This window comes from Desmodus rotundus, chromosome 1 (assembly GCF_022682495.2).
Source record: "Desmodus rotundus isolate HL8 chromosome 1, HLdesRot8A.1, whole genome shotgun sequence".
Lineage (NCBI taxonomy): Eukaryota > Metazoa > Chordata > Mammalia > Chiroptera > Phyllostomidae > Desmodus > Desmodus rotundus.
In genome coordinates this window covers 155,418,370-155,430,726 of record NC_071387.1, presented here as the reverse complement: position 1 = coordinate 155,430,726, position 12,357 = coordinate 155,418,370, and positions in this window count along the sequence as shown.

The window sequence follows — 12,357 nt, the reverse complement described above, 5'->3', positions numbered from 1 at the left end:
CCTGATAGCAAAACCAGTTACAGAAAATACAAGGGAAAAATGAAAATAGTTTTTATGAACAAACAGGCAAATGTTCTCAACAAATATTAATAAATAATACATTGTGATTAAATGGCATTTATTATAAGAATGCATGGTTGTTCTATCCAACATTCAAAAACCAATCAGTGTAATCCACCATTTAATGGTCTTAAGAAGAAAAGTCACATGATTATATCAAGTGACAAGATTCAACATTAGTGCATTCATAATAAAAAAAACATCTTAGCAAGTTAGGAATAGAGAGGAACTTTAAAGTAGTAACAGACATTGGCAAAAATCAAGTAGCTAACATTGAACTTAATAGTGAAAGATTGAATGCTTTCCCTTGGGAACATGGTAAGAATGTCCACGCTTACTATTCCTATTCAATGTTATTAGAATTCTATCCAAGGAAATAAGACCAGAAACAGAAAAATATATATACAGAACAGAGAGGAAGAATAAAAACTGTCCTTACACACAGATGGCATGATGGTTGACAGATGATTCCAAGAAATCTTAAAAGATCCTTTAGTAATAATGAGTTTCAAAGTTATAGGATATGAGGTCAACGTGCAGACATCAATTGTATTTCTATATATTACTCCATAAATGGAAAATTAAATTTTTTAAAGAATCTTTATAATAATTCCTTCCCAAAACTATATACTCTGGTATAAATCTAACCAAACTTGTACGGAATTTGTATGCCACAAACTATAAATTGTTGATAGAGAGACACCATGTTCCTGGATTAGAAGTCCCAAAAGAGTTAAAATGTCAGTTTTTCACCAAAGTAAGTCATATATTTAGTATTATCACAATCAAAACATTAGCAGAAGTTTTACAGATACAGACAAAGTAATTTAAAAATGTATATGGAAAGGTGTGGGAACTAGGGGAATAAGAACAATAAAAAGAAGAAAAGAATAACATTGACAGGTCACTACATGATTTTAAGATATTAAAAAGCTATAGTAATGAAGACAGTGAATTGTGAAGAGAGGGACACGTTATGCAAAAGAACAAAATAGTCCAGAAATAGAAATATGTCTAATTTTTTATAAGTTTTTAACAACTTTAAGAGGTATAATTCAAGTAACATAACATTCACCCATTTAAAGGGTACAGTTTAGTGGCTTTTAGTATATTTTTACAAAGCTGTATAACAATCACTGACATCTCATTCTAGAACCCTCCCACCATTTCAGAAGGGATCCCTGTACCCATTTGCCATCACTCCCCATGGTTTTCTCCCTCCAGACTGGGTGGCCACTGCTCTATTTTCTGTCTGTGTAGTTGTGAATATTTTGGACATTTCATATGATTGGCCTCATACATCACGTGGCCTTGGGCTTAGAGGAAGTAAGTATGGCTATAAAAGGGCACATGAGAGATCCTTGTTGTGATCTAATGTTTTGGGTTTTGATTAAGTCAATGTCAATGTCAATATCCTGGTTGTGATTTTGAACTATAGTTTTGCAAGACACTATTCTTAGTGGCAACTGAGAGTATGTTATTATTTTAGTATCTCTATATTATTTTTACAACTGTATATGAATCTAAAGTAATCTCAAAATAAAATTTTTGTTTAAAAAAAGAAACAAATGCATAATTTAAGAAAGGCTGAATTGGATTTCTCAGCCTTGGAGTGGACTTTTCAGCTGAATCACTCTTGGTTGTCGAGGTTGTCCTGTACCTTATAGAATGTTTAGCAGTATCCTTGGTGTCTGCCCACTAGATCCCGGTAGGCCTCCCCTCAACTGTAACAACCAAAAATGTGTCCAGACATTGCCAACTGTTCCCTTGAAGCGTAAAAATCACCCCAGTTGAAAATCATTGTGTTGTTATTACTATTGATCTTTTACCTTAGTTCTAATATGATGAGATACTTTCCCTAATGCATTTTCTTCATAACACAATTTCAAGAAACATTAAATTCATACGTAGCAAATAATGATAGGCACATTTGTCATTTTGAGTATACCTTTGCATTAACTCTCCATGCCTTAGCATATTGGTTAATCTGTTTCTATGCTCTCTCAGACATTCCTTCTATAATGAAGTCTGAAATGTTCATTGTACCTGTTTTTAGATTCCCAATGTTTTCAGCCAAACGGGGAAATGTTCTAATTCTCTATGAATAATGATGATGTAGTATTAAATCTATTTATAGAGAAGGCTATGGCAAAAAAAATTACGCCCAATATGTTGCTCGTTATATGCCATCAAAATAGTTCAACACAATTTCATAAGCCAGTGGAAGGACTCTTCACTAATTATATGTAAGTAATAAAAAATATCAACAAAGAAAGAATTACATTAGAAAGATATCCTGTCTAAAGTAAATAGCAAAGGTTATTGATTAAGTTATAAATAATGAATTGGTGAAAAGGAAGTGAGGCTTTTTGGTTCCCATATTCCTTTATTTATAATATATCTCTCATAATAATTCTCATGTTATTTAAATGCATATTTAAACTCGAGGTTGGCATACTATGTCCCACTGTTCAGATTTGATCTATGAAATTGTTATTGTAAATTACCTCTTACTGGGGCACAGTTATGCCCATTCATTTACACTTTGTCAATTTATGCTTTTGTGCTACAGTGGCAGTGTTGGGTATATGCAACAGAAATTGACCAAGAAAGCCTAAAATATTTGTGATCTGGATCTTTAAATTAAAACTGTTGGTGATGCTGATTTAAAGTATAAATTAATTCTGATTACAACGTTGGACTATAAATTCCTTTGGGGAGGAAGGAGCCATATCATCAATCTGTCTATTCTTCATATTGGACCCATATACAGAAGTGCAATTGATGTGTACTAAATGGAAAAGTAAAAGCAAAAGGAAGAAAGGGGAGAAGAAGCAAAAGAAAAATTGAGAAGTGTAAAGGTTTCAGCTAAAAAAGGAAAGACTTGTAGAAGAATAATCGAATTAATATTGGCTAGAAAAGGAGCATCATCTAGAATGGAATAGGAGGTGAAGGAAATTAAAGAAAGGGATGGGAGCTATCACGGTTAGTCTTAAACATCTACTGGAACTCTTAGGTGCCCTAAGCAGCAGTCTAGTTTCCCTGACAGGGCTTGGCTCAGAAGCCAGAGAAGGTGACTGTCACTCAGAAGGAAAGTAATGTACGCATGCTTTAAGCTAAGAGCAAAAGAAACCTGTTTTTTGTCTCCTCTCACCCACCTGCCAAATATAAAGGCACACTACTTGGTTTTTGATGCCTTATTTATAGCATGGCTCAAGAAAACTATATCAATCTGAAGGCAGGATACAAAATCAAATAATAGATTCCTTGCATCTTTAATGTTTATGGTTCTAGTGTCTCGATGGCTCTGAATTCGCTTCAGAATGCTGGCAGATTTTGTTTTACTCTACTTTTGAATGCTTGTGTTATATCTCATTTAACTTCCTTTCTCTTTGTTTCCTAAATGGAGCCTGTCAAATTCATTCCATCTCATGGGTTACTTGGTTCCATTTGGAGTCCCATGTTCCTCACCCTGGTGACCAAGAGGGGCCTGAAATCCATTGCTGTCTATCCTGATTAACCTGATTTTAGCTGTCTTCCTTGGAGCTGGTTTCAATTATATATATATAATACAGTTGTTAATATAACGAGAATGGTTTACACAATATCAATGTCACCTGGCAGCCAAGGAGAGTGGACTGGAATGTACATGTGTGACCAATGACGACTTCACTGCACTAGTCAGTGGGGGTGGTAGACACCATTGAGTGAGCCTGTGTACTGTGTGGTCATTGCATTCAAAATGACTGGGGGAGTAGAGCAATGAATCTGCATCAACTTTTGCATTAAGCTTGAACATTCCTCTGCAAAAGCTATCTGGATGACTCAGAAGGCTGCAGCTATGGGCGACTAGTGATGGGCAGTTTCATCATGACAATGCGCCTGCTCGTGAATCATGTCTTGTGCAGTTTTTTGGTGAAACATCAAATCACCCAGGTGACTCAAGTCCCCCTATAGCCCAGATTTGGCACTCTGGAACTTCTGGCTTTTTCCAAAACTAAAATCACCTTTGAAAGGGAAGAGATTTGAGACCAATGAAGAGATTCAGGAAAATACAATGGGGCAGCTGATGTTGATTGGGAGAACTGTGTGAGGTCCCAAGGTGCCTAATCTGAAGAGGACTGAGGTGTCATTGTCCTATGTACAAAGTTTCTTGTATCTTGTATCTTCTTCAGTAAATGTCTCTATTTTTCATATTATGTAGCAGGATACCTTATGGACAAAACACATATATAATATTTAATCAAGCTGAGTTTTGTGCCTGGTATTCCTTGTGACCCTAACTCTTCACCATTTAGTCAGGCACTGATTTTTGCAAGGCAAGGTTACTATCTGAAAGAAATCATCTTTATTTGGGCTTCTGGTTTCAGAAAACTGAAGTTTTAATTTATAGAATCTTAGAATTATTGGATTTCAAAAGTCCAACTCTTATAGGTATGCAATACAAGGTTTATGCTTTGTATAAGCATGCAAAGTTAAAGATATGTAAGCATGCTACATATGCAAGGAAAATATGTAAGAGAATAATCAGTGTGTGAAAAGGTATCCCCAGCTGACCTCTGCTTATGTTGGTGGAAACTTGAAGACCATCACTGGGGCTAGATGGTCAACACGGGTAAAGAGAAAACTGACCAGAGCTGAACAATGAGCTGCTGGAGGGGGCCCTGGAAGTGGTCAGGAACCTTTCACAGCGTTCTTGGCCTAAGGTAGGTGAGGCCACAAGACAAGCGCCTATAGGATAGTTGCATATTCCTAAGGGCTGACTGACCATCAGGGAATAGTAATGGAGCAGGTATAGGACAAAAGAGAAAATTAGAGAATTATGGGTTAAAAGTTACTACTGTTAAATATCACAGATACATTATGCTGCCAAATAGTACAAAACTGCTGCAGAATTGTTCAAAATTTTTCTACTAATACAAAATATAAATAATAGGTGCATTTAACATTTACTTGCAAAAAACAATATATCACATAGTCAATATAAACCTGTATAAAATATTTTACTATACATGAGATGTAGCTTATATAGATAATGGATTCAAGATAACATATGAAAGATAAAACTATAAAGTTACTGGAAGAATTATGGAGGAATACCTTTGTTTAATAGTAACATGACAGGACTTCTTAAATAAAACTTGAAAACCACATATCTTAATGCAAAAATAAGCTATCCTGATTATGTATATCAAAATAAAGTTTTGTTCAGCAGAAAAACATCTTGAACAAAATCTAGACACATTACAGCAGGGCTTAAAATAATTGCAAGTTTAAAAACAGTCCTGCAAGTACTATCGAGAAGATCACACAGGGACGCTAAAATTCACCAAGAGAAAGGCAGAGGGAAACTGGACACAGGGCATAAATAGAAAATTTATAGAAAAAAGAAACTTTAAAGAGTAAAAGTATATGAAAGATTCTCATCTCATTAGTACTCAAAAAAAGAAAATTAAAAATGCATCTTTGACTGGCAAAAATTAAAAAGCTGGATCATGCCAGGCGCTGATGGGGAAATGGGATTCCAGGACCCTCAGTCTGCAGGCTGGCACAGCCATTCAGTGCAATCTGGCAGCACTTAGTCAAATTAAATACACAAGTGTGATATGAACCAGTAAGTACGCCCACGGGCATTTATGAAGATGTTTATTGCAGTATCATTTCCATTGCAGAGTTAGCGACAGCCAGGTGTCCATCACAAGGGAGTGGATACAGGCAAGATGTGATAGATGCATACTTTGGAGTACTATGCAGGTGTTAGAAATAGCTGATAGGATGAACAATTAGCAAAGTAGATGGATTGTAAAGATAGTGCTGAATTAAAAAAATACAGTAAAAGGTGAAATATAATAACTTAATTTATATAGATACAAAATACAGGCTTATAACTAATAGACATTTTAAAAGATTACATACAAGCAAACAAATCTACATAAGGTAATAGGGACAAACTGAAAATAAACTAATCGATGAAGTGATTAACTGAATAAGAAAAATAACACAACAGGTATGAAAACATACCCATCCCACTGAGATTTAAGGTCTGACAAACAGCTTTTTTAGTCCATTTTAATCCATATGCTCCACTGCAATGTAGTTCCTAAACAATAGAAGTTCAAAATTATGTGGAACCAAGATACCTTAAAGATAAACCAATATACTAGCATAATTTTAATATGAAGAAATGGAAAGAAAGTATTAAAAATAACTCACCTAAGACTAAGGGGTGGGTAAATGGCATGGGCAGATATATTGACTCTTAGAGCTTATTCCATTAAATTACACTTATTATCATGTCTATTTATTAAAAACAAATTGTAATCTTTGAACTCTGAGAGTTGTCTTTACTTAGGGATGGTTAGTGTTCAAATGATGATATACTACACAAAATAAAAATATTTTTGATGATAAATGTTTGGAAGATTTAGCCCAAACTTCTTTAACACTATTTAGTAATTACTGCCTGATCATTCTGGTAATTTTGTTATGATTTAGTTCATTTTCAAAAAAAGTCTTTGTTTTATCATTGTTTGTAGATTCATGTGTTTTCCTGCAAGCTGTGCCCTAAGAAAATGATAAATAATGAGCTGTAGAGAGGCATGTTTTAGGGTCTCACCAAGGTTTCTTCTGGAAAATGAACTGATGCCAGTATTCTCATATTCCCTGCACCCACAAAGGAGAAGCTCCCATCAGGAGTTTGACATTGTAACCTGCAGTGAACTCTACCCTGGACATCCACAAGTTGCCACTCAAGTGTGGTATTTTCAGATATTTACTGAGTTAGCTTTTCTTTTTGCTCATTTGTGTGTGTGTGCTTAATGGGTTTCCCTCAGCACTCTTCAGGAGTGAAATTTAGTGCAAAAAGTTCTTGAAAATATGTTTGATTATGTAGCTCCTTCATTCATTCATGCATTTAACAAGTATACAGTGATAATCTACTTTGCAAGACAGTGAATAATTAGACAAATATTACTCCTCAAGTAATGATTCGTTCCATGGAACTGAGCTGGTCACAAAGAAGGGCCTTAGGGGCTTTAAATCAGCTTTCTTGTGCTCAAGAATTGCTGTATGATGATGGGACCCAGGAAAACGGGCTTTGGAGAGCTGGGACATTTTAAAAGGGATCATATGATTAGGTCAGTTCTATTACAGTAATCTCTTGAATTTAAGGTCAGCTGATTAGTAACCTGAATTACATCTGCAAAATCCCTTTTGTCATGTACAAGTTTTTCTTTGCTTTTATTTTTAATTTAAGAGACCTAAAGGTACAGTGATGGAAATCTTGAAACCCTTAACAAATATAGTCAGTGGGTCCTCTCTTATCCTTGGGTAACTACAAGGCCTCTGTATATTCTAGAGACTAACCCCTGCACCACTTTCCACATCCTGCTCTCTTCTAAACTAACTCTGATCTTGAATCCTGATTCTGCTTGTACCTGTATGTGCAGTTAAGAGCACTCAGTGGATCCATGTGGATCATCATTTTATATACTGTACTCACATTCACAGAACAACTGGAGATTTGAAATACCTAGGATAATGTTGAAAACACTCTTCCTAAACTCATTCAGCCTTGACTTTTTTGTAGTTTCTATGGGCACTTAACATTAATCATTCACTCCATGCATTCACACGGGGAAAAGCAAGTCTGAGCCAGAAGAGAGCTATGTGCACTTTTAGGCAATGTGTTTCAAAAAGTGGCCAATCAAGGACAAAGTTTTTTGTTGTTTTTTTTTTTTCCAGAGGTGCTCGGAAAATCTTTGAGTTCCACTATTCAAGAGATTTTCAATAGCGCATGCTAAGAAAGGCCAAATAGTCTGTGTGTGGAGCATACATTCTCACTCTCAGGAGAGACATCTGGTTGACAACAGAGAACCTACCTGCCAAGTAATGACCAGGCTGTATTCACTACTTGTACAGAACAGCCCGGACAATTCCCATTCATGCCAGGTAGAGATTTTTTTAGAGTGGCCTGCCCATTATGCTTCTGGCTCCAACAAAGTGTCCCAAATGCATTGTGTTTCTTAGGTTGGGTCATCCCAGAAGGAAAACCTGAGCCAAGAATTCCAGTGAACGTGGTTTATTAAGGCAGTGCTCCCAGGAGAAACCTAATGGAGTTCAGACTGGGGAAGGAGAAGAACTAAGAAAAGAGGCACTGTCTGGTGAAATTCCAGGCTCAGCCAAATTCTAGGAAAAGCTGTATAGTGTAAATTGTAAGTCAGTTTGCCATGTATCAAAGCAACTGGGCTTATATCTCTTTCAGACAGTCCCTGAGTTGCTCCAGGGAGACAAGCTCCTAGGTATTTCCAGCCAGCTCTCCACAAGAGCAAAACGGCTCCTGTAACCCCAGGGTGATCCTTTGAGAAATGTTAGCAGCAAAATGTGCAGAAGGCGGAGCACACATCATGGGCAAAGGAGATCAAGGAATCTGACCAGGGTATCGACTGGGGTTCACTATCTATGTTACTTCTCTAAGTATCTGTGCAAATGCTCAGCTCCCTCCTGCTACCCTATCTCCCACCCCTTCAACTCTCCTCCTTGCTGTTCGTCCGAGAGTCACCTGATTGCTTGTGTAGACTTTTAGTCAGGGACGTGGGGAAGATCTCATGGATTAAGACATGAACTAGTGCTGCAAGTTACCATAACTAGTACATATAGAAACAGGTGCAAAGGAATTTTCACTCTAATGACATGCTCCTCACACAAACACTATGTTCAATAATGAGTTTTTGTGGGTGTTATCTCAAGACAGCCTCAACGTGCTGTGGAAGGCAGATAAAGGGGCATGGGACCTGATAGAGTAGGCATCCGTGACTTCTGCCCCTGGTGTTTCTTCCTGGTTATTATGTTACATGGCAAAGATTACAAACGAGGTGACCTTAAAATGGGGAGATTATCTAAGTGGCCCAAACATATCTAGGTGTTTCCTCCTACACCCTCTAGGTAAGGCTTTGGTGTGGCTAAGATGTTAAATTCAGCCTGGTAACATCCTAAGCAAAACATCCCATTTAAGTCCACCTGAAACTCTGACCTCCATAAGTGAGAGAGAATGAACAGGTGTTGTGTTAAGCTGCCAAATTTATGGTAATTTGTAACTCAGTAGTAGAATACTAATATACTATGTTCAAATTCTAACATTGTTACTGCCAAAGTGCTATAACTGTGTATTAGTTTCTCAAGGCTGCTGGAACAGATTACTACAAACTTGATGACTTTAGTGCCACAGAAATTTAATTTCTCACTGGTTTAGAGGCCTGAAGTCTGAAATCAGTGTTGCTGGACCAAAATCAACATGTCAGTAGAACTGTGCTTCTTCTGGAGGCTCTAGGATAATTCATTTTCTACCTCTTACATTTTTCGGTGGCTGTTGGCATTACTTGGCTTGTGGCTGCATCATTCCAATATCCGCCTTCATGTTCACACTGCCCATTGCTTCCCCTGCCTTCTTCTCCTCCCTGTGTGTAAAATCTCCTTCTCCCTCTCTTTTATGAGGATATATGTCATTGTGTTTAGGGCCCATCTGGATAATGCAGAATAATTTCCCCACTTCAAGATCCTTCATTTAATCACATAATATCTGCAAAGATCCTTTTCTGTTCTATTCTGTTGCCATATAAGGTAACATTCACAGATTCTGAAAATTAGGTCATGGCATCTTGTGAGGGCCCATTTTTACCTTACTGCACACTGTGAGCAGTCATTCAACGTCTCCCTGGATTTCAGTCTCTTCATTAAAAACGTAATTATTTCAAGGGGTTAGTGTAGCAAGTAAAATAATGTATATAAAGCATCTACCATATTGCTTAGGACACAGCTGATCTGCAATGAAAAATTATTATTGCTACATGAAAAGCAATGATCAGTGGGGTCAATGATATAGAAAACTACCCAAACATTTGAAAACACAAAGTGAAAAAAATTTAGGGTCTCCTACCGTAAAGGTATGAACTCCATTTTTAAAAATCCATTTGATGCTAGAAACTGTCCATTTATCAGCTGTGTCTGTTCCAGGGAATTGTCAAAAAACTGCCATCTTACTAGCACTATAATTCAGGTTCCGCTTTAACTCTGCAAATGTTCACTCATTCTGCTGTGTGCAAGAACTCCGCAGTTCCCCAGGACACGCATAGCTAAGCAGGACACCATCTGTGATTTAGTCAGCCTCACAATCCAGCAGGAGAACAAGAGTCTCCCATGAATACTTGCTTCTCAGAGCGCATGCCTTATCCCAGGTAAACTGAGTATTAATTCAGTTACTCCAGTTTTATGAGGTTTGCATCCCAACTTGAAAACCAGCACCATCAACAACAACAACAACAAAAATAAGTATAAACATTAGAACTGTTAGATTCATAATGAATGACATGATACCACCACATAGTACTCAGAAATTATTTTGCATGTGAATTTTCTGTAACTTTACAAATACACATTGTTCTAAGGAAAGCCCACATAAAAAGGATCTGAAAATAATTACAATCCCTGTTTTCATTTGTCGGCTGTCTAAGCCAAGCCTGCATGACCCTGCATTTCGAAGCAGGGCTGTGGAGCTTACAGGAGAGCCACTGGCTCCTAGACCTGCAGGAACCCTTGGAAATATTCTGTGAAAATGCAGGCATCCTCAATAACATGAACAGCTCTGAAATAATTTTTGGTTTTTGCTTTAAATATTGTTGTCATAGAACTATACTTGTGGTATTGCTGTCTATGTTGGCAGTAGTATTTTAAGTCAACAGAATTTTCTATAAAACAAAACAAGAAGACAAATGACTCACTAATCTGTTTAAGGCAGACAAAACATCAGATAAAGTGACAGAAATGGTTTCAAGGTTTTATGTTTTCCCTTCTCTCTCTTTCTCTCTCTCTCTTTCTCTCTCTCTCTCTTTCATTGTTTGTTTCTCTCTCTCTTGTTTCTTTCTTCCTTTGCTTCTGTTTGTTGTCATTGTTGTTCACTTAGATTTACTTCTGCAATTAAATGTACCTTAATACATTAAGTTTCACTGTCTCTGTTAACCCTCAAATATTTAAAAATATTCCAATGTGGTCTTCTTTCTCCTACCATGACCTGGTGCTATATGACATACCTAATAGAATATAGCTTATAGGGACTTGGAGAAAACGTAGTAAAATTAAAATCAATGCAGAGATTTTGTTGTAGAAATCTCGATCTATTTAAAGATCTTTAATTTTTATTTTTATTTTCACCTGAGAACATTTTTGTCATTATTTTAGAGAGAGAAGAAGGAAGAGAGAGAAACATTAGTGTGAGAGAGGAACATCAATTAGTTGCTTCCTGTTCATGCTCAGATCAGGTATCAAACCCACAACCTGGGTATGTGGCCTGACTGGGAATTGAACTTTCAGCCTTTTGTTTATGGGACAAAGCTCCCACCAACTGAACCACACTGGCCAGGGCAAAATCTTGATCTTTTACAAGGGGGAACAACTGCCCCTAAAAGCAACTGGCAAAATAACTCACAAGCTGGTAAGGTGTTGGATATTAATATCTGAGCTATGATTCTTTGAATCTGATGAGATAAAAATATTTTAACTTAGCTCCCCATGCTAGGTAAACACCTCATGAAACAGGCCTAAATAGCAGCATGTTCAATGTTCAGAAGGATTCTTTGTATATTAGTGGAATGATTCAACTTCCAACTATATACAATAATTTTTTGAAGATATTTTTATTGTTATGCTATTACAGTAGTCCCAGTTTTCCCCCCTTTGCCCTCCTCTACCCATCACACTCCCAACTCCCACAGTCGATTCCCACACTGTTGTCCATGTCCGTGGGTCATTCATACATGCTATTGAACTAGTCCCTTCCCTTTCTTTCCACCATTATCCCCGTTCCCCCTCCTCTCTGGTCCATGTTTCCATGCCTGGGGTTCTATTTTATTCATTAGTTTATTTTGCTCATTAGTTTCCTCTTACAAGTGAGATCATATGGTATTTGTCTTTTACTGACTGGATTTTACTTAGCATAATACTCTCCGGTAATTTTGAAACCATATTGTTAAGCAAATTATTAGATTGATACAGTAGACTTTCAATTCAATATGTATTCTTCTGCTTGATTTGTGACTTTTACAACAGAAGCGATTTAGATGATATAGAAAGAGTTTTTAGAAAGAACAGCTTCTAATTCAACATGAACAAAGTAAATTGTCCCTTTTACAAAATGATAGATAAAACCTGAAACTTTTTTCTATTGTTTGTTTTTTGTTACTCTTCCTCATTCAGACATAAATTCAGAATACCAGATGAGCATCTAGGATCTGACAAAGAAGTAGC